The sequence below is a fragment of the Capra hircus genome, chromosome 29, assembly GCF_001704415.2.
Source record: "Capra hircus breed San Clemente chromosome 29, ASM170441v1, whole genome shotgun sequence".
Taxonomy (NCBI): domain Eukaryota; kingdom Metazoa; phylum Chordata; class Mammalia; order Artiodactyla; family Bovidae; genus Capra; species Capra hircus.
This window is the reverse complement of record NC_030836.1, coordinates 5,259,585-5,279,788: the sequence shown is the minus strand read 5'-3', so window position 1 is coordinate 5,279,788 and position 20,204 is coordinate 5,259,585. Positions and strand designations below refer to the sequence as shown.

Below are 20,204 nucleotides of genomic sequence, written 5' to 3'. Positions count from 1 at the left end.
AAAGCTTTGGCGTAGTCAATAAAGCAGAAGTAGATGTTTTTCTGGAGTTTTGTTGCTATTTCAATGATCCAATGGATGTTGGAAATTTGATCTCTGGCTCCTCTGCCTTTTCTAAATGCAGCTTGAAGATCTAGAAGTTATTCACAGTTCACATACTGCTGAAGCCTGGCTTGGAGAATTTTGAGCATCACTTTGCTAGTGTGTGAGATGAATGCAATTGCGCAGTAGTTTGAGCACTCTTTGCCATTGCCTTTCTTTAAGATTGGAATGAAAACAGACCCTTTGCAGTCCTGTGGCCACTGCCGAGTTTCCCAAATTTCCTGGCATATTGAGAGCAGCACTTTCACAGCATCATCTTTTAGAATTTGAAATAGCTCTACTGGAATTCCATCACCTCCACTAGCTTTGTTTGTAGTGATGTTTCCTAAGACCCACTTGGTTTCACATTCCAGGATGTCTGGCTCTAGGTGCGTGATCACAACATCATGATCACACACATCGTGGTTATCTGGTTCATCAAGATCTTTTTTGTATAGTTCTTCTGGGTATTATTGCCACATCTTCTTAATATCTTCTGCTTCTCTTAGGTCCATATCATTTCCGTCCTTTATTACGCCCCATTTTTGCATGAAGTATTCCCTTGGTATCTCCAATTTTCTTGAGGAGATCTCTAGTCTTTTCTATTCTATTGTTTTCCTCTATTTCTTTGCATTGATCACTGAGGAAGGCTTTCTTATCTCTCCTTGCTGTTCTTTGAAACTCTGCATTCAAAAGGGTATATCTTTCCTTTTCTCCTTTTCATTTCACTTTTTTTTACTCAGCTGTTTGTAAGGCCTCCTCAGACAGTCAGACAGTCATTTTGCCTTTTTGCATTTCTTTTCCTTGAGGATGGTCTTGATCACTGCCTCCTGTACGATGTCAAAAACTTCCATCCATAGTTCTTCAAGCACTCTCATCTATCAGATCTAATCCCTTGAATTTATGCATCACTTCCACTATATAATAAGAGATTTGATTTAGGTCATACCTGAGTGGCTAGTGGTTTCCCTACTTTCTTCAATTTAAGTCTGAATTTGGCAATAAGAAGTTCATGCTCTGAGCCACAGTCAGCTCCTTGTCTTGTTTTTGCTGACTATAGAGAGCTTCTCCATCTTTGGCTGCAAACAATATATTTATCTGATTCCAGTGCTGACCGTCTGATGATGCCCATGTGTAGAGTCTCCTCTTTTGTTGTTGGAAGAGGGTGTTTGCTATGACCAGTGCATTCTCTTGGCAGAATTCTGTTAGCCCTTGCTCTGCTTCATTTTGTACTGCAACATCAAACTTGCTTGTTACTCCAGGTATCTCTTGACTTCCTACTTTTGCATTTCAGTCTCCTATAGTGAAAAGGACATGGTTTTGGGGTTTTAGTTCTAGAGGGTCTTATAGGTCTTCATAGAACCATTCAACTTCAGCTTCTTCATCATAACTGGTTGGGGCATAGACTTGGATTACTGTGGCATTGAATAGTTTGCCTTGCAAATGGGCAGAGATCATACTGTTATTTTTGAGATTGCACCCAAAACCTGCATTTCAGACTCTTTTGTTGACTAGGAGGGCTACTCCATTTCTTCTAAGGGATTTTTGCCCATAGTAGTAGATATAATGGTCATCTGAGTTAAATTCACCCATTTCATTCCATTTTATTTCACTGATTCCTAAAATGTTGATGTTCACTCTTGCCATCTCCTGTTTGACCACTTCTAATTTACCTTGATTCTTGGACCTAACATTGCAGGTTCCTATGCAATATTGTTCTTACAGCATTGGACTTCACTTCCATCACCAGTCACGTCCACAACTGAACACTGTTTTTTGCTTTGGCTCCATATCTTCATTCTTTCTGGGGTTATTTCTGCACTTTTCTCCAGTAGCGTATTGGGCACCTACTGACCTGGTGAGTTCATCTTTTACTGCCATATCTTTTTGCCTTTGCCTTTAGTTTGTCTTTGTTTCTCAGCTTTTTGTAAGGCCTCCTACATACCTCTGTAGATTGGGAAAAAAAAAAAAAAACCAGCCTAAATCCCGAGAAAGAGACACAAGAGATCATATTTACTACAATGAATATTGGGGTGCTTATATCTTTTCCAATTACTCCTATTGATTTCTTCCAGTACATTTGTGGTTGCTGTTCAGTCACTAAATCATTTCCAACTCTTTGAGCCTCATGGACTGCAGCACATCAGGCTTATTTGTCCTCCACTATTTCCCAGGGTTTACTTAAATTTATGTCCACTAAATCAGAGATGTTAGCTAACCAACTCATCCTCTGGCACAGCCTACTGCTTTGGACTTCAATTTGTCCCAGCATCAGTCTTTTCCAAGGTGGCCAAAGTACTGGAACTTCAGCTTCAGCATCTGTCCTTCCAGTGAATATTCAGGGTTGATTTCCTTTAGGAGGGACTGGTTTGGTCTCCTTGCAGTCCAAGGGACTCTAAGAGACTTCTCCAGCACTGCAGTTTGATGGCATCAATTCTTTGGCGCTCAGCCTTTGTGGTTAAACTCTCACATCTGCACACGACTACTGGAAAAACCATAGCTTTGACTATACAGATCTTTGTCAGCAACGTGATATCTCTGCTTTTTAATACAATGTCTAGGGTTTTATAGCTTTTCTTCCAAGGAGCAAGCCTCTTTTTATTTCATGGCTGCAGTCACCATCTGCAGTGATTTTGGAGCCCAGGAAAATACTCCATCACTGTTTCCATATTTTCCCCGCCTATCTGCCATGAAGTAATGGGATACCATGACCTTTGTTTTCTGAATGTTGAGTTTCAAGCCAGCTTTTCACTCTCCTCTTGCACTTTCATCAAGAGGCTCTTTAGTTCTTCTTCACTTTCTGCCATAAGGATGCTATCACCTGCATATCTGAGGTTATTGATATTTCTCCCAGCAATCCTGATTCCAGCTTGTGCTTCATCCAACCCAGCATTTCACATGATGTACCCTGCTGCTACTGCTGCTAAGTCGCTTCAGTCGTGTCTGACTCTGTGCGACCCCATGGACGGCAGCCCACCAGGCTCCCCTGTCCCTGGGATTCTCCAGGCAAGAACACTGGAGTGGGTTGCCATTTCCTTCTCCAATACATGAAAGTGAAAAGTGAAAATGAAGTCGCTCAGTCGTGTCCAAACCTCAGCGACCCCATGGACTGCAGCCTTCCAGGCTCCTCCGTCCATGGGATTTTCCAGGCAAGAGTGCTGGAGTGGGGTGTCATTGCCTTCTCTGTGATGTACCCTGCATATAAGTTCAATAAACAGAGTGACAACATACAGCTTTTACATAACCCTTTCCCAATTTGGTACAAGTCCATTGTTCTATGTCCAGTTCTAACTGTTGCTTCTTGACCTGCATACACATTTCTCAGGAGGCAGGTAAAGTGGTCTGGTATTCTCATCTCTTTAAGAATTTTCCACGTTGTTTTGTGATCCACACAGTCAAACATTTTAGCATAGTCAATGAAGCAGAACTAATATTATTCTTTAAAAATAATAAATTTTATTAATATTCTCAAACAACTGATTCCACATTAAAACAAAACAAAAACACTGCAAGACAAGTCACAATACTGACTGATGTAAAATTAAATACAGAAATTCCTTGACATCTCTCAAGCTCACAGAGAGTAAGCTTAGAAGCCAAAATTTTGCCTTCTTAACTTTTCAATCAGGAAACTTTTCATCAGTAACATGATCATTTTATTGAGTTTCAGAATGTATATCTAGAACATTTACTTTGTGAGTGGTCTTGCATAATAAACTTACAATGAAGCAAGTAGATTTACTTTTGTATTTGATAAGTTTTGCGGCACATAACCTCACAGTGGCTCTGTGACATGCTGGTGGGCAGGGCTAAACAACAAAGGGGGAAGTGAGAGTAGCAGCCATATGGCACCATGCACACACCTTCTGTGAGTATTCACTCAGGCACTGCACTAAGCTAGGGCTATCATGAAGGAAGTTTGCATGCAAGAATCTTACCCTGAGTTTAAACTAGAGAGCTTACGCTAATTCATCTTCTCACTGTTGCTTGAAGGGCAGACTTTTAATAAACACACACTTACAGGCCCAGTGTCGTCCTCTACAGTGAGCTCTGGGCTAGTCCCATCTTCAAGCTCTTCCTCTGAGGTGATGCAGTGCACCAGTGTCTCCATAAGAGGAAACATTATACTTGGGTCTGGTGATCTCATTTTTGTCATTATTTTGTAAAATACGGAAACATAGAGAAATAAAATCACTATCATGCCAGCATTCCTAAAAAGACTTCATGACTATGACAAATCATACTATTGTAGTAATTATCGTATATTGGCATATTTCACTTAGGAAAAGAGAATGGTAAGGAAATTGGTAAAGACTTGGAATATAAATCCCTTCGGGTTGATGTTAACAAGAACCTGCCCCAGCAAAGAATGGCTGTGCTTTGCAACTTACTGTCATTTTATTTTTTATTTTTATTTTTTGCTTACAAATGCTTGTTCATAAGCACTTAGGAGCATCAGCCACTTGAAATGTACACAATGGTACGTGTGTCTTAAAAGACTTAAAGACAGGGTCAAGTCTGCATTCTCAAACTAATTGTTCAGTGGAAAATATGTCAGAGGAGAAAGGTAAGGATATGTGTGACTTCTTCAAAATATTTTTTGGCTTAATTTTTCCAAAGTGGTCACTGTTGTTTCTGTTTTGTTTGAGAGTAACCTATTCATGAAACTGACCCAAAGAGGTGTCTGAGCTGGGGCCTTTCTCTACTGTCTCCCATGAGCTGGGTGGGGAGCACCAGGAAGAGAATTTCCTGGCTTGTTGTTGCTGGGGGGTACTGAGGGGCTTGATCTCTGTGAGGATATGGGGCAGAGAAATTTCCATTCTAGACTGGTGACCACAGGCGTTCTTAATGTTGAAGTGCTTTTTCACAATTCAAAATTCAATGAATCAATACAATAAAGCTCTTCTTGCATGACAGAACATATTTAATAAAACCTCAGAAAATAAATTTCCAAGTTTTTCAAGACATTTGCTAAACTCTATAGAGATGAAAGAATCTTTCCAACTTGTTTGGTAAATTAAAAATAAAAATTAATGACATTCAGAGAGTCACAGGTTGGGTTTGTGGTACAATCAGTGACTCTGGAGGAGAAGATGTTGGCTGATATGTTTGTGAAGATAAGCCAATTTGTTAAAGCAGTCTTGTCTTGTTTCAGGAAATCTAATCATCCATATTAACCCCATTGGAAGACTGGTGAAACGTAATCACTTGAACAAATGGGTGGGGTTCAGAGACACAATATAAGGAGACTCCAGGAGGCAAAGTCAGTCTTCTCCAGAACTGAGAGGGAGTGTTTGGAGTTCACCTGCATCTTGAGACTTCTGAAAGCCACACTTGGAACTCTTGACCCCTGAGCCAACTTCATATTATTCTCCAGGGTAGACTGTTTCTACAACTCCTTAGGTGAGTACATAATTCACCACAGAGCAGCTTCTGTGACTCTTCTGAGGGAAAACAAACTAAGTTTCCTAATTTTAATTTATTGGTAAAATGAGATTTTTTTCAGTGTAACAGCTCTGTTTACCAACTTAGTGAAATGACTCTGTTCCAGTTTTGTTAGCTTGTCTTGACATGCACTGTGGAATGATTAGGGGGATTCATTTTATTTCTGTGATTGCGTTTCTTTCTTACTTGTCCCCATGCATTTTAAGGACTCAGAAAGCGGCTGACTGATATGTTTTGTGTTTGATGTAACTTCTAAAAATATTTCTTAAGACTATTTGATTTAATATGTAGTACCTATCATCACTTACCCGAAAAGTGGAATGTGTCTGTAAATACCAGAGAGATAATACTCTACACTAGAGCTAGCTAATGCACACAATGAGTTGCTGAAAATATTGCTAAAGTGAGGTAACTATAAAAGAAAGTGAAAGTGAAGGGAGGTAACTATCATCCCTCCCCAAATATACATTTTTTACTGAAATCTTAAAGCAGCTAGGGAATGATTGAGAAGTCAGAAAGGTGACACTACTGAGTATACAAAGATATGAGAAACTTAAGATGCTCTATGCTTAACAAGTACAGGCAAAAGGACCTAAATTTTTTACAATGTAAAATTTTAATTACATGATATTTTTTTGATGATGACTATTACTATAACATATAAAATGCATCGGATGAGTATGGATAGAAAGAAAAAATCAACCACTTAGTATATTCATGTAAATAAACTCTGGTTGGAATAAGTTACAATTTTCCAACGTTTAATTTTCTCTTTATTGACTCTGAATTTTCTCTTTATAGACTCTGAATGTACTCAAAGTGCTTTAAGAAGAAAAAAAATATTTTTGGAAAAAAATGCAGATTGAGATAAAAAAAGGACATCTAAAGAAAATGCATGATAATTACATGAAATAATAAAAATACAAGCGTAATCAACTATCTCACACCAGATCAATGGCTGGCATAGAGAATCATGGCTATTTGTAGAAATTAGGACCCACCATGTAGAGCTGTCAATTAGGTCAAGCTCCTGAAGTCATGCTATCTAGAGGAAAACAAGACCTCTTCAAAACTGAGCTTCTCCAGTAGGTAGAGGGGAAAGAGGTCAGAAGATAGTGTTGGTTAGGACACTGAGAAACTTTTCTGCAGCTCTTGAAAGCTCTCTTTGTGTTTCTGTTTTCCACTTGTATCCAGTGAAAAATCCAGATTCTTCTGCTCCTAAGTTCAGTTCAGTTCAGTTCTTTTGCTCTGTCGTGTCCGACTCTTTGCATCCCCATGAATCGCAGCATGCCAGGCCTCCCTGTCATCACCATCTCCCGGAGTTCACTCAGACTCAAGTCCATCGAGTCCGTGATGCCATCCAGCTATTTCATCCTCTGTCGTCCCCTTCTCCTCCTGCCCTCAATCCCTCCCAGCATCAGAGTCTTTTCCAATGAGTCAACCCTTCACAGGAGGTAGCCAAAGTACTGGAGTTTCAGCTTTAGCATCATTCCTTCCAAAGAAATCCCAGGGCTGATCTCCTTCAGAATGGACTGGTTGGATCTCCTTGCAGTCCAAGGGACTCTTAAGAGTCTTCTCCAACACCACAGTTCAAAAGCATCAATTCTTCGGTGCTCAGCATTCTTCACAGTCCAACTCTCACATCCATACATGACCACAGGAAAAACCATAGCCTTGACTAGACGGACCTTTGTTGGCAAAGTAATGTCTCTGCTTTTGAATATGCTATCTAGGTTGCTCATAACTTTTCTTCCAAGGAGTAAGCATCTTTTAATTTCATGGCTGCAGTCACCATCTGCAGTGATTTTGGCTTCTGCTCCTAAAGCCGTGTATTATTTAGTCACAACCCAAGTCTATTTTTTTTTTGTTCCTTTTTTGGCTCGGGGAAAGAGGAATAAACTGATGTTCTTCCCTCAGGAAAATGGACTCAGAAATCCCAGAAGCCTTCCAGAAGGAGCTCGCCTGCCTCGTCTGCCTGAATTTCCTTCTAGACCCAGTCACCATAGGCTGTGGGCACAGCTTCTGTAGGTCCTGTCTTTGTCTTTTCTGGGAACAAGCCATAGTTCCTGCCAGTTGTCCAGTGTGCAGACAACGATCAGAACAGACAAACTTCAAAACCAATTTTCTTCTGAAGACTCTGGTGTCCACTGTCAGAAAAGCCAATCTCAGGCAATTCCTGAAGTGTGAGGAACACCTGTGTGGGGCCCACAAGCAGACAAAGACCATCTTCTGTGAAGCCGACAAGAGCTTGCTCTGTTTGGTCTGCTCTCAAGGTCAGGAGCACAAGACTCACAGACATTGTCCCGCAGAAGAGGCTGCTGAGGAATCCTGGGTGAGTGATGCCTCTGAGAGCACTTAGGAAGCTTGGGGATGGTACACCTAAGAGATTAAAATGGTGATGCTTAAACCCTCTCTTTATTGAGTTGGTAAAGAATTCACCTGCAATGCAGGAGACCCCGGTTTGATTCTGGTTTGGGAAGATCCCATGGAGAAGTGGTAGGCTACCCACTCCAGTATTCTTGGGCTTTCCTTGTGGCTCAGCTGGTAAAGAATCCACCTGCAATGCTGGATACCTGGGTTTAATCCCTGGGTTGGGAAGATCCCCTGGAGAAGGGAAAAGCTGCCCACTCCAGTATTCTGGCCTAGAGAATTCCACAGACTATATAGTCCATGGAGTCACAAAGAGTTGGACACGACTGAGCGACTTTCACTTTTACTGAGTGCCACGTACAGATCTAGTGAACAATAATAAAGGGTGAAGAATATAGAGCAGTATACCTGCTTTATGGAACTTGTATCCAACGGTTGGCTGATGAAACTAACTGAAATTATTTGGGTGATATATTATTATGCTAGTGACATGTTGGACCTTCATTTTAAGAAAGAAACTGTAAAATCTACAAGTGCAAAAATACTTTTCATTGAATACAGGTTTTCTAATCCTGGACAAGAAGGAAGATATAGTACATTGGATTTTACAGAAGATAAACGTACCTATATCCAAATTTTGATATAAGTTGCCACAGCAGATGAAAATTAGTCATACCTCAGGCAGATAATTACCTAATGGTGTGTGGATTTTTAGTGTAGAATTTCATACAAGAGATCATGAGTGAGGAAAAATAGGGACACCTGATGACCTGTCCTGGTCTATTAGTGTCTCTCTCTAGGGCCTTTGTCTAATAATCATTGGTACACCCCAATCTTTGGGCTCTGAAACTCCAGTGTATTTGCTTTTCTTGTACTGAAATTGATAACTCTTTTACAGGAAAAGTTGGCAAACCAAATAAGATCTTTATGGGAAAAGATTCAAGAAACTGAAAGAAATCGCAAGAAACATGGCAGAGGAACTGACCCTTGGATGGTAAGTAGAAGAACATATTTCTCTGAAAAAACAGGTTAAGGCAGATAGCGAGAAACTTACCATTAATAAAGTGAGCTGAAATCAACATGTATAGTGAAATTCAGAGAGTGAGTTGAACACCGTCAGAAAAAAATCTTCTAAGCACCATTCAACCAACTTTTTCATGCCTCTCGAGCTCTTTAGAATCCAATGGATCAATAACTAAAACAAAAAACCCGTTAGAAGAAAGTTCTAAGGTGGAGGTTTATGGTGTGATATGAATGATTACATAGATGTGATTCAGGATCTCATGGAAAGCTTCTCAAGTTTAAGATCAATTCCAGTTTTGAAGTTCAAGTAAATGTTTAAAAAGCCAGGGGTTATTTCAGGCACAGATATCTGTCAGTCATACATTCCAGAAAGTAAAATCATGTCATTGGGAACTACAAAGTACTTCAATCTGATTAGTACATGAGCCCAGGTGATACAAAGCAAACACGGACAGCACTTTAAGGAGTGTGCCCATCCTGGTGAAGAGTGATTGCTCTCTGGCTAGAGGGTGATATTGGTTCAAGTTGGAGAAAACGTGACATGTTAAACAACTCAGGGGGAAAGGAACAAGGAGAAAGAGTTGGCCCATGAGAGAGTGAATCATTCAATACCAGGAGGAATGTAAAATGGAGTGAAGAGAAATGATCTTCCAAACAATATGGGAAGAAGACTGTGAACTTATGGGGAGGAAGAAAACTGATTCATAGAGAAAAGAACACTAGAAAGAAATGATTGAGGCTGGACAACTCTTCGAGGACAGGCAATCATTTTTAGAAAGATGTTTCATGGCACTAAGAGAAGGCCAGGAGATATTAGGTGAAGCACAAGCTTACGTATTAGCATTGAAATGAGGATATTGCATATGACATATGAATCACCCATAAATTTCAATTGCTTATATGGGCTCTTTCACATTTAACAAGAGGCATATGAAAGAAATGATTCATGAAAAGATTTTCTCCAAGTGTTTCAGGAACTCCTGAATTAGATGACAGTTGTTTGAGGAAAGGGTAGGTTTGGTTTCTGATCAATTAAAAAGAATAAAAACAAAGTGAAGGAAAGAGGAATGAACTTGGCTTCTGAGATGAGGGAGGGCATGCATTTAGGATGGATGTAGCTTCTTGGGAGAGAACATGAATCAGAGCAAACTAAATGATGTTGAAATTCATTTCTCAACAGTTTTATGTGTATCGACATGGAGACATGATTAGGAGAACTTATCAGATGGCACCCCCATTTCTCCCAGAGGAAGAAGATGACTATGTAGAGAGTGTTATAAAAGAAGGCCAAAACATATACGATCAACTCATAAGAAGGCAAGAGGAAATAATCGGAAAGAAGAGAGAGCTCCGAGAAATACACAAGGAGCTCATTCAAATGTGCTATAAACTAGACGTGGAGCTGCTCCAGGTAAGAACTGAGGATGTGTTTGAAAATACATTACTTGAAGTTCACACCTTTGACGTCCCTGACATGGTATATTTCTTCACTCTCTGTGACTAAGGTGGGATTCTCTCCTACTTGGAAATATTATAGATAAAATTTGATTAGAGGTGTCCTTATAACCATGGGGGAAAAAATCCTTAACATTTTTGTATAAATTATGTACATATAATTAATAAAGTTGATATATTAAGTTCTGTTTTAATAATATTTAAAATACATACTCTAAATGTAAATAGTACTTTTAAGTCATTATAAAGTGTTGTACATTGTAGTTATTTTCCATTTATAGTTTACTCAGGAATAATTTCAGAGAAGGCAATGGTACCCCACTCCAGAGAAGCCTGGTAGGCTGCAATCCATGGGGTCGCTATGGCTAAGAGCCGGACATGACTGAGCAACTTCACTTTCACTTTTCTCTTTCGTGCATTGGAGAAGGAAATGGCAACCCACTCCAGTGTTCTTGCCTGAAGAATCCCGGGGACGGTGGAGCCTGATGGGCCACCATCTATGGGGTCGCACAGAGTTGGACATGACTGAAGCGACTTAGCAGCATTAGAATTATGCCTGAGCAAGCTTTACAGTATTTTGATCCTAGATGTTCCCCAGGGAATATTCCCTTTTCAAAATCTCCTTGTGTAACTTGCTTCTATTAAAGCCAGAAAGGAACAGCTTATGTACTGATTCCATTTTTTGGTCTCCAAATGTGTAATAATGGGAGACATTTGGGCAAAGCTCATATGTGTATGTATATACATACATACAACCACACAAATACATGTATATGTGTATAGATATACATATATATGTGCATATGTATATTTCCAATTCCTGTTGGGATGTACCAGGTTTCATCTGACATTACTTTGGAGCTTACTGCACTTTGGGTAAAAGCCCCAGGAAAGATCATTATGCAGAAAGCAGAGGGTGAGTCATCAGAACTCTTGTCCTTTCCGTTGCATCTTCCATTCTATTAACTTATCAAGAACACATTCTATCCATGTAAAATATGTTGTCTCAGAGGGTTTGTTTTTTTTTTTCAGAAAGAAAAGGAAAACAGATTTCTCAGACTGTTTTCTGGTGGTGGTGATTAGGACTCTACTGAAGTTTTGCCAAGCCAAATCCTGGTTGCCTATATATAAGGTCTAACTTGTCTTTTTTTTTTTTTTTTTCCTTGCCAGGAATTGGAAGACAAGCTGAAACGGTAAGCTTTTTGATACTGATGAGGGCACCTGGGGGCTCTGAAAGAGATACAGCAGCACTTAACAAAGCAATGACTTAACTTGCCTAGATAATGCTAGATCGCTTGTGTACGTGTGTCTGCACCTGTTTTGCTGAGTATGATTTCTTGCTCAAAAGGAAGTTAGCCTTTTTGTTGCTGTGGCAGAGGGAGGTATTATCCAGCTCAGTGCAAAAATTTCTTAAAGGTCAGTAATTTCTGATTTAGATATTAAAATCACAAGCACGTAGAGGTGCAAAGACTGCTTTTTTCCAAGTTTGAGGTTAGAGAGGCAATTTCCCCTGAGATATGGGCTGGAATCAGGGCAAGAAGGAGAGTGAGAATTAATTTCCAAAACCAGCTCAATTCTATGAGGGTGGAGAAGTTATTTAGATGAAGAATGTTCAGCTGAAGCATGCTGTCTTATAGCAAAGGCTGTGTTTAAGAAGCCCTGGGCAGCAGAAGGATGAACCCCATCTTTCTCTTACAGGAGTGAGTCAGCACAGCTGCACGTGCCTCAGCCTCTGCTCCCAGAACTCCCTGCACGCCCCATGTCTGGACTGATGGACTGGCTCAACCTCTTCCGAGGTGAGTGTCACCCCATTGGTGTGTCTGCCCTGCAGGGTCCTTCAGTGATGGTGTCCACAGAGACTCTTTTCCTGCTTAGCGTTCACCTTGTGCAGGGAAACAGCCTGCAAATAGACAGGTGAAGACATATATGGTCACAGAGTCACTAAAGTCCTTACAGAATACATGCAGGCTGGTGCAGATGCTGATTTGATTCAGGCCTCATCAAATATTTTTAAATTTCATAAAAATTTGTATAATGAAAAAAGTAACATGCTCCCAAAATGACATCTTGAGCCCTAGAAATATCATGACATACAATGTCAGCTGTTCACTGACTTCTAGAAAACTGGTAATTAAAACAGGATATTAAAGTAATTAACCACAAGTAAAATAAATAAATAAATTTCAGAGTTTAAGTGCAGTTAGAGTTTTAAAACATTTTTTAAGAATACATTTTCTTTTCTTTTTTTGTGTATTATTTTTAAAATATTTCTTTCTTTAGTTTTAGCCACACTGTGTCTTTGTTGCTTTGCCCAGGTTTCTCTTGCTGGGGTGAGCCAGGTTACTCTTCACTACTGTGGTTGCTTCTCATTGCAGTGGCTTCTCTTGCTGCAGAGCACAGGAGACTCTTGATGAGTGAGCTTCAATAATTGTAGCATGTGGACTCAGTAGTGGTGGGTCCTGGGCTCAAGAGCACAGGCTCGGTAGTCATAATCCACAGGTTCAGTTGCTCCACAGCATGTGGAATCTTTCCAGGTTAGGAATGTTCCCTAAATTTTCAGGAAGCATCTTATCCACTGTGCCACCGGGAAAGTCCTAAAAAAACATTTTTGCTTAAAAAGTTCTTAAGAATTGAAAGCATAAAGTGATTTTTCCATTCACATTATTTGATAAAATACATAAGCCTCAAAAATCAAATGCAGAAATCACAAGTAAGAAAATGGTTGGATGATGAGGCCACAATGAGGTCCATGATAAACCTCACCCTCGAGGGTGACTTAGCAGGAAGTGGAACACTAGGCCTCAGTTTGGAACCACAGATCAAAGACAGAAAAGCCCTACAAATAAACTACTTTGAAGATGCCATCCTTAGGTTGTATTTCTTCAGTGTCCATTTGCTAACTTATCTGTAATTGTAGAGTGATCACCAATTTTCCGTTCTACAATGCAGCTTTTTCCCTTGCACTGTGGTGGTGAAGGTGAGGATAAGATATGCTGTCATGGTCTTGGAGGTGATCGATGCCCAGGAGTCCAGTCTTTTAGATGTAATAAATACACAATATTATACCCAGCCAGAAGTCACCTTGACCTCCCTCTAACTTATAATTGCTGAACTTGTAGGAAGTTATCTCCATTTTAATTAGTTCTTTCTTCAGCAGATATGTGAGCAATAGTTAAACCCAATACTTTTCAATCAGAACTGCCCTTCCTATCTTACAATATATTTCCAGTGAGACTCCAGGTGGACCACCTTCTCTGGTAGATAATTTGAATTTTAACATTGGTTTTGACTGGCATTTTCTCTCATCTCTCCACAGTCAACTTTTTATTCAGTAATGAAGTAAGCAGTCATCACATCAGGCTGTTTGATGATGCAAGACGTCTGACATATGAACATGACAGCCTCCATACATCTTCGGATGGTGGAACAGCAAAGTATTTTGCCTCATGGGGAGACCAGAGCTTCACCTCTGGCAAACAGTACTGGGAGATGCTTGTGGACAGCTCTTGGGATTGGGCTGTAGGCGTCTGTAAGGATTCCTGGATAAGGAAGGATGACAGCATACTGGACGAGTCCAACAGGGATAACTTTCTCCTTGTGTGTGTGAAGCAGGATGACCATTACCAACTTTGGACCACTGCCCCCGCCACACCTCTGTACATAGAGAGACCTCTGGAAAGGGTTGGGGTGTTCCTTGATTGTGACAGTGGGAGTATTAGTTTTGTGGATGTTGCCAAGCGCACCCTCCTTTGGCGGTACGATGATGGCGTGTGCACTTTCCCTGTCAGGCCCTTCATCTGCACTGGCCACAGGTGAGAATCTGAGTCATGGCCCAGATGGGATACTCAGGACTCCTTCTCTTGAAGGAGCCCTTGTCCACTGCAGCATATCAAGGAGACTTCCTGATCTTTAGGCTCTTTCTACTGTAATGGAACTTCCTTTATTGTTATTTGATGTGAAGATAGTGTCAAATGCAAACTTCACTTGGTTGTCCTCCATATTGCTGACAATAAATTCTTTTGTTATCATGTGTCCAGAATATATGTTGTGGTTTTTCACTTCCTTCATGAGCTTCCTAAATTCACCACAATTTGATGATGTGCTTCCCACTTCCTGGACTTCAATACAGGAACCCAGAACCTGTACAGCATAGGCAGACCTGGTCACCAACCAGGTCTACGTCAGCCTGCAAACTTCTCCTGCTTCCTCATAATCTACTCTGCCCTATGTACATCTATTCAACCTCAGGATGAAATCTGATTTGCAGGGAAATCGCCATTGCCCTGGAAACTGGGAAAAGCATTTCTTTTAGAGAACTCAGAATTTGCATGTCTTTTTCTATTACATTAGTATAAGGGAAAAAACAAAGACAGAAAGAATCTCCTAAAGGATGGACCTTATGGCTTCCCTTTGGCATATCTGAAATACCACCATTATTATCACCATACTTTAGGGCCATTATTAAATAAGGGCTACTTGAAGACACCTAGTGTGATTTTTAGGACCATGGATATGATAGCCCAGAAAGTTAAGTCAATGAGGGTGGGATAAGCAGGACAAAGTGACAATACATGTTTTCGTTAGGATAAAGCTGGATGGTGTGGAATTTCATTGCACTACATAGAATGGCTCACAATAAAATACATTTGAATTATTGATTTCTGAGATTTTCCATTTAATATTTCCTGAACAAGGTTTTAACCACCTGAGTAACTGAAATCAAGAAAAGCAAATCTGCAGATGGGTGGTTTACTGTGTATTACAAAATAACAATCTAGAGAAAGGAGTTAGAGAATTGTTTGGACTTTGAATAATTTCCAAGTTTTCCTGTGGGTCATGTTACTGTTACATGAACACAGTATTAACATCTAGGTCATCAAAAAAGAAAGAAAAAACATAGCATGTGATGAATCTTGCATACCATGGGGCCTTGCATAAATATGAATTTCCACTCTAACAAAGGTTGAGAGAATCTGTCTGAATTTGTCATATTCTCAGTAGAGCATTAAATGTGGGTTATTTCTGGAAAACAACAGTATTTTTGAAAGTAACCAATTAATACAGTTGCCTTATATTAATGTGTCTGAGGAAAAATCAGACTGATAGTTGAAAGAAAGCACGCCATGAACATACTAGCACACATCATGAACTGAAATGAAAGTGAAAGTTGCTCAGTCGTGTCCAACTCTTTGCAACCCATGGAATACAGTCCACGGTATTCTCAGGCAAGAATACTGGATTGGGTCACCTTTCCCTTCTCCAGGGGATCTTCCCACATTGCAGGCAGATTCTTTACCAGCTGAGACACAAGGGAAGCCCAAGAACACTGTAGTGGGTAGCTTATCCCTTCCCCAGGGGATTTTCCCAACCCAGGAATCAAACCAGGGTCTCCTGTATGCAAGTGGATTTTTTACCAACTGAGATTAAAAAAACTAAAACTAAATAAGTTAATAAATAGATGCTTAAGAATAATTTAAACATGTTAATTTAAACATAAATTTAAATCATATTAGTAGTTGCAAATTCTGTCTTAAAGCTTTGGAGTGTCTTTAATGGTCACAATCCAGACAATAATACATCATCACTATTAATGTGTTTTTTAGAAAACTGGCAAAACACAGTAAGAAATAAACTTTAGGTATAAAAAGTCAAATATGATCATTATTTCTGATGTAAGAAATGTTCACCAGAAACACACTAATAAACAATAAAGTAAAAAAAAAATAAGAGTATACAAAAAATAAAATAAATAAATCACTAAGATTACTTCTGAAAACAAGATTAATATTCAAACTCAATTTTTTCATATATAAAAGATACAATAACTTATAGGGCTTCCCTGGTGGCTCAGAAGTTAAAGCATCTGCCTGCAATGCGGGAGACCTGGGTTTGATCCCTGGGTTGGAAAGATCCCCTGGAGAAGGAAATGGCAACCCACTCCAGTATTCTTGCCTGGAGAATCCCAGGGATGGAGGAGCCTGGTGGGCTACAGTCCACAGGGTCACAAAGAGTTGGACACGACTGAGAGACTTCACTTTCACTTATAAAAGATACAATTGTTCATGAAAACAAACAAACAAACAAAAAGGCCAGGAACCTAGAGGGGGAGAAAAGAACAAATAATGAGAGAGCCTTAATGTTAAACAGATTTCCAATATCATTCATACATCAGTGGGATATGTATTAGTGACAAAGAGTCAGGATTTCTGCTAAGAATAAATGCAGAAGCTGGCTGGAAAACAAGTGGAGTACCTCATTCAAATGAAACATGAATTTTTTTCTATTTTTACTTTTCTAAGTCAGAAAGAAACATTTTAGTGGCAGATCAGAGCTTAAATATACATACGGACATGGTTCTGCCCCAATCCATTCACTCCCAGTAGGAGAGTGGCCTACTTCTATATTAAGGAAGTAAGGAAGCGAGATACCAAGATTTTGGAAACTTTCTTAATGTCACCTAGCCCATCTCTCATTAAAATTTCCCCACTGTAGTTCCAGTACAGGAGCCCATGAGGAGAAATCCATAGAAAAGGAATAGATCATAGACCAATGATGAGAACATTGCAGTTGGTAATTATGATTGGGGCTTTACTTTGTAAAATGTTTCCTTTATAAACTCCTTGGTAATTAAATTTGTTGCAATGAGAAAAATCATAAAAATACATGAATGAAAATAAAATAAGCATAGAAAGCAAATTTTATGAACAAAATCATGCAAGTTGGTGATTGTTGAAGGTATACATAGATGATAGTCTGGAGGGCAACTAGCAAGCAGCGGAAACCACACCTCACATGCAGTCAGGAGTAAAGAGCAGAAAATTACTGATGATACATTTCTTCTAAGAAGGTGCATTTATATTTTCTTCCTAAATGTAAATTTTCCAAACTGGCATCTCCTACTAAGCCAGGCAAGGTCTTTAATTAGGCGTAAGAGTGGTCCTCTTTTTCCTTGACCCAAGAAGATGCAATGCAAGTAAGTTTTATTCCCAAGAATTTGCAGCAATAAAAAATCACCATTTTCCGTGAAAATTTTGGGTACATCTACCTTAATATACTTGAGTTGTGTTGTCAGTCAATGGACTATACATAAGATTTATAGTTAAAGTTAAGCTAATAGTTATCATAAGTGTATCAGGTTTGTATCAGTTAGGGTTCAATTATAGGAGAGAGAGAGAGAAAGACAGAGCTCATGTTCACAGGGAATTTGCTCCTGTGATGGTTACAGAAAAGTGTGAGGACAGGAGGGTGCTTCCTCAGGAAGGGTAAACACAAGCAGGCTGGAATCCAAGTTATTCAGGACAAAGCTGTTGCCCACAGGAGACTGAGGCATTGAGAGTAATACTGATCCACTTATTGTCTGGAATTTTGTTCCAGGAGTTACTATGCATCTTTTAAAGACCTCCTGTTGATTAAATCAGTGCATCTGCATAATCTCCTTAGATTAGAGTCTATATCATGGATTTACATCCTCAAAACCTCTTCACAGCATCACCTAGATTAGTATCTGCTTGAATAATTGCAGTAGATGTGAGTGTTCCACAAAGTGGCTGGTGGATTACCTTAAATCCTTATATTACAGCCTAGTCAGGTTGAAACAACAGAAACCCATTACAAGATCATATGCCATTAAGCATAATTAATTATAAATCTCATGCAAACTTATTCAATTTAAGCTTTGTACACGGAACTGCCCACCTACAGAATGACCTGAATATACACTCTATTTCTCAATAAATGCAACAATTTAGAAAACACTACTGATTGCAGTGATAATAATATGGTAATGCTAATAATATTGAAATTTTGGTACCTTAAATCACCTTATGTGATCTAGGCTGATATCTGAGCCTTTTAATCTTTAATGTTTGTTGTGGTCCTTTAATGGACCAGAACCTGGTGGTCCAGAGTCGACGATAAGAAAGTAAAGGAGAGAAAGAGGCTGATATTCCTTGGTTTACGCAGAAAGCCAATAAAGCCCCTGGCACAGGGCTTGCTCTGTCACAAGGCCTCAGGAGCCCTCTCGATGGGGTGAAGGTGCAGAGCACCTTCTTGAAAGGGTCTTAGAAGCCCAGGCAGGAACTCAGAGGGCCTCTGTGCTCCAAAGAAATAGTCTGAAAGAGAGAGAGAGAGAAAGAGAAAGAAAGACACAGGGACCAGAGCTCTGATGGAGCAAAGGTGTTTTAATCAACATACTGTAGTTATTATCAGCAAAGATAAAGATGAAAATTCCAGGCTTACAAAACATCAGTTCAGTTCACTCGCTCAGTTGTGTCCGACTCTTTGCGACCCAATGAATCACAGCATGCCAGGCCTCCCTGTCCATCACCAACTCCCGGAGTTCACTCAGATTCGCGTCCATCGAGTCCATGGTGCGATCCAGCCATCTCATCGTCTGTTGTCCCCTTCTCCTCCTGCCCTCAATCCCTCCCAGCATCAGAGTCTTTTCCAATGAGTCAACTCTTCGCATAAGGTGGCCAAAGTACTGCAGCTTCAGCTTTAGCATCATTCCTTCCAAAGAAATCCCAGGGCTGATCTCCTTCAGAATGGACTAGTTGGATCTCCTTGCAGTCCAAGGGACTCTCAAGAGTCTTCTCCAACACCACAGTTCAAAAGCATCAATTCTGTGGCACTCAGCTTTCTTCACAGTCCAACTCTCACATCCATACATGACCACTGGAAAAACCATAGCCTCGACTAGACGGACCTTAGTTGACAAAGTAATGTCTCTGCGTTTGAATATGCTATCTAGGTTGGTCATAACTTTTCTTCCAAGGAGTAAGCGTCTTTTAATTTCATGGCTGCAGTCACCATCTGCAGTGATATTGGAGCCCCCCAAAATAAAGTCTGACACTGTTTCCACTGTTTCCCCATCTATTTCCCATGAAGTGATGGGACCAGATGCCATGATCTTCATTTTCTGAATGTTGAGCTTTAAGCCAACTTTTTCACTCCTCTTTCACTTTCATCAAGAGGCTTTTTAGTTCCTCTTCACTTTCTGCCATAAGGGTGGTGTCATCTGCATATCTGAGGTTACTGATATTTCTCCCGGCAATCTTGATTCCAGCTTGTGCTTCTTCCAATCCAGCGTTTCTCATGATGTACTCTGCATAGAAGTTAAATAAGCAGGGTGACAATATACAGCCTTGACGTACTCCTTTTCCTATTTGGAACCAGTCTGTTCCATGTCCAGTTCTAATTGCTGCTTCCTGACTTGCATACAGATTTCTCAAGAGGCAGGTCAGGTGGTCTGGTATTCCAATCTCTTTGAGAATTTTCCACACTTTACTGTGATCCACACAGTCAAAGGCTTTGGCATAGTGACTAAAGCAGAAATAGATGTTTTTCTGGAACTCTCTTGTTTTTTCCATGATCCAGCGGATGTTGGCAATTTGATCTCTGGTTCCTCTGCCTTTTCTAAAACCAGCTTGAACATCAGGGAGTTCATGGTTCATGTATTGCTGAAGCCTGGCTTGGAGAATTTTAAGGATTACTTTACTAGCATGTGAGATAAGTGCTATTGTGTGGTAGTTTGAGCGTCTTTGGCATTGCCTTTCTTTGGAATTGGAATGAATACTGACATTTTCCAGTCCTGTGGCCACTGCTGAGTTTTCCAAATTTGCTGGCATATTGAGTGCAGCACTTTCACAACATCATCTCTCAGGATTTGAAACAGCTCAACTGGAATTCCATCACCTCCACTAGCTTTGTATGCAGTGATGCTTTCTAAGGCCCACTTGACTTCACATTCCAAGATGTCTGGCTCTAGATTAGAGATCACATCGTCATGATTATCTGGGTCGTGAAGGTCTTTTTTGTACAGTTCTTCTGTGTAT

The 20,204-nt window shown here is 40.0% G+C and overlaps 1 pseudogene; it reads left to right on the top strand.

The window, feature by feature from the left end:
- Positions 7,445 to 20,204, top strand: part of LOC102190105 — a 92,977-nt pseudogene continuing 80,217 nt past the window's right edge.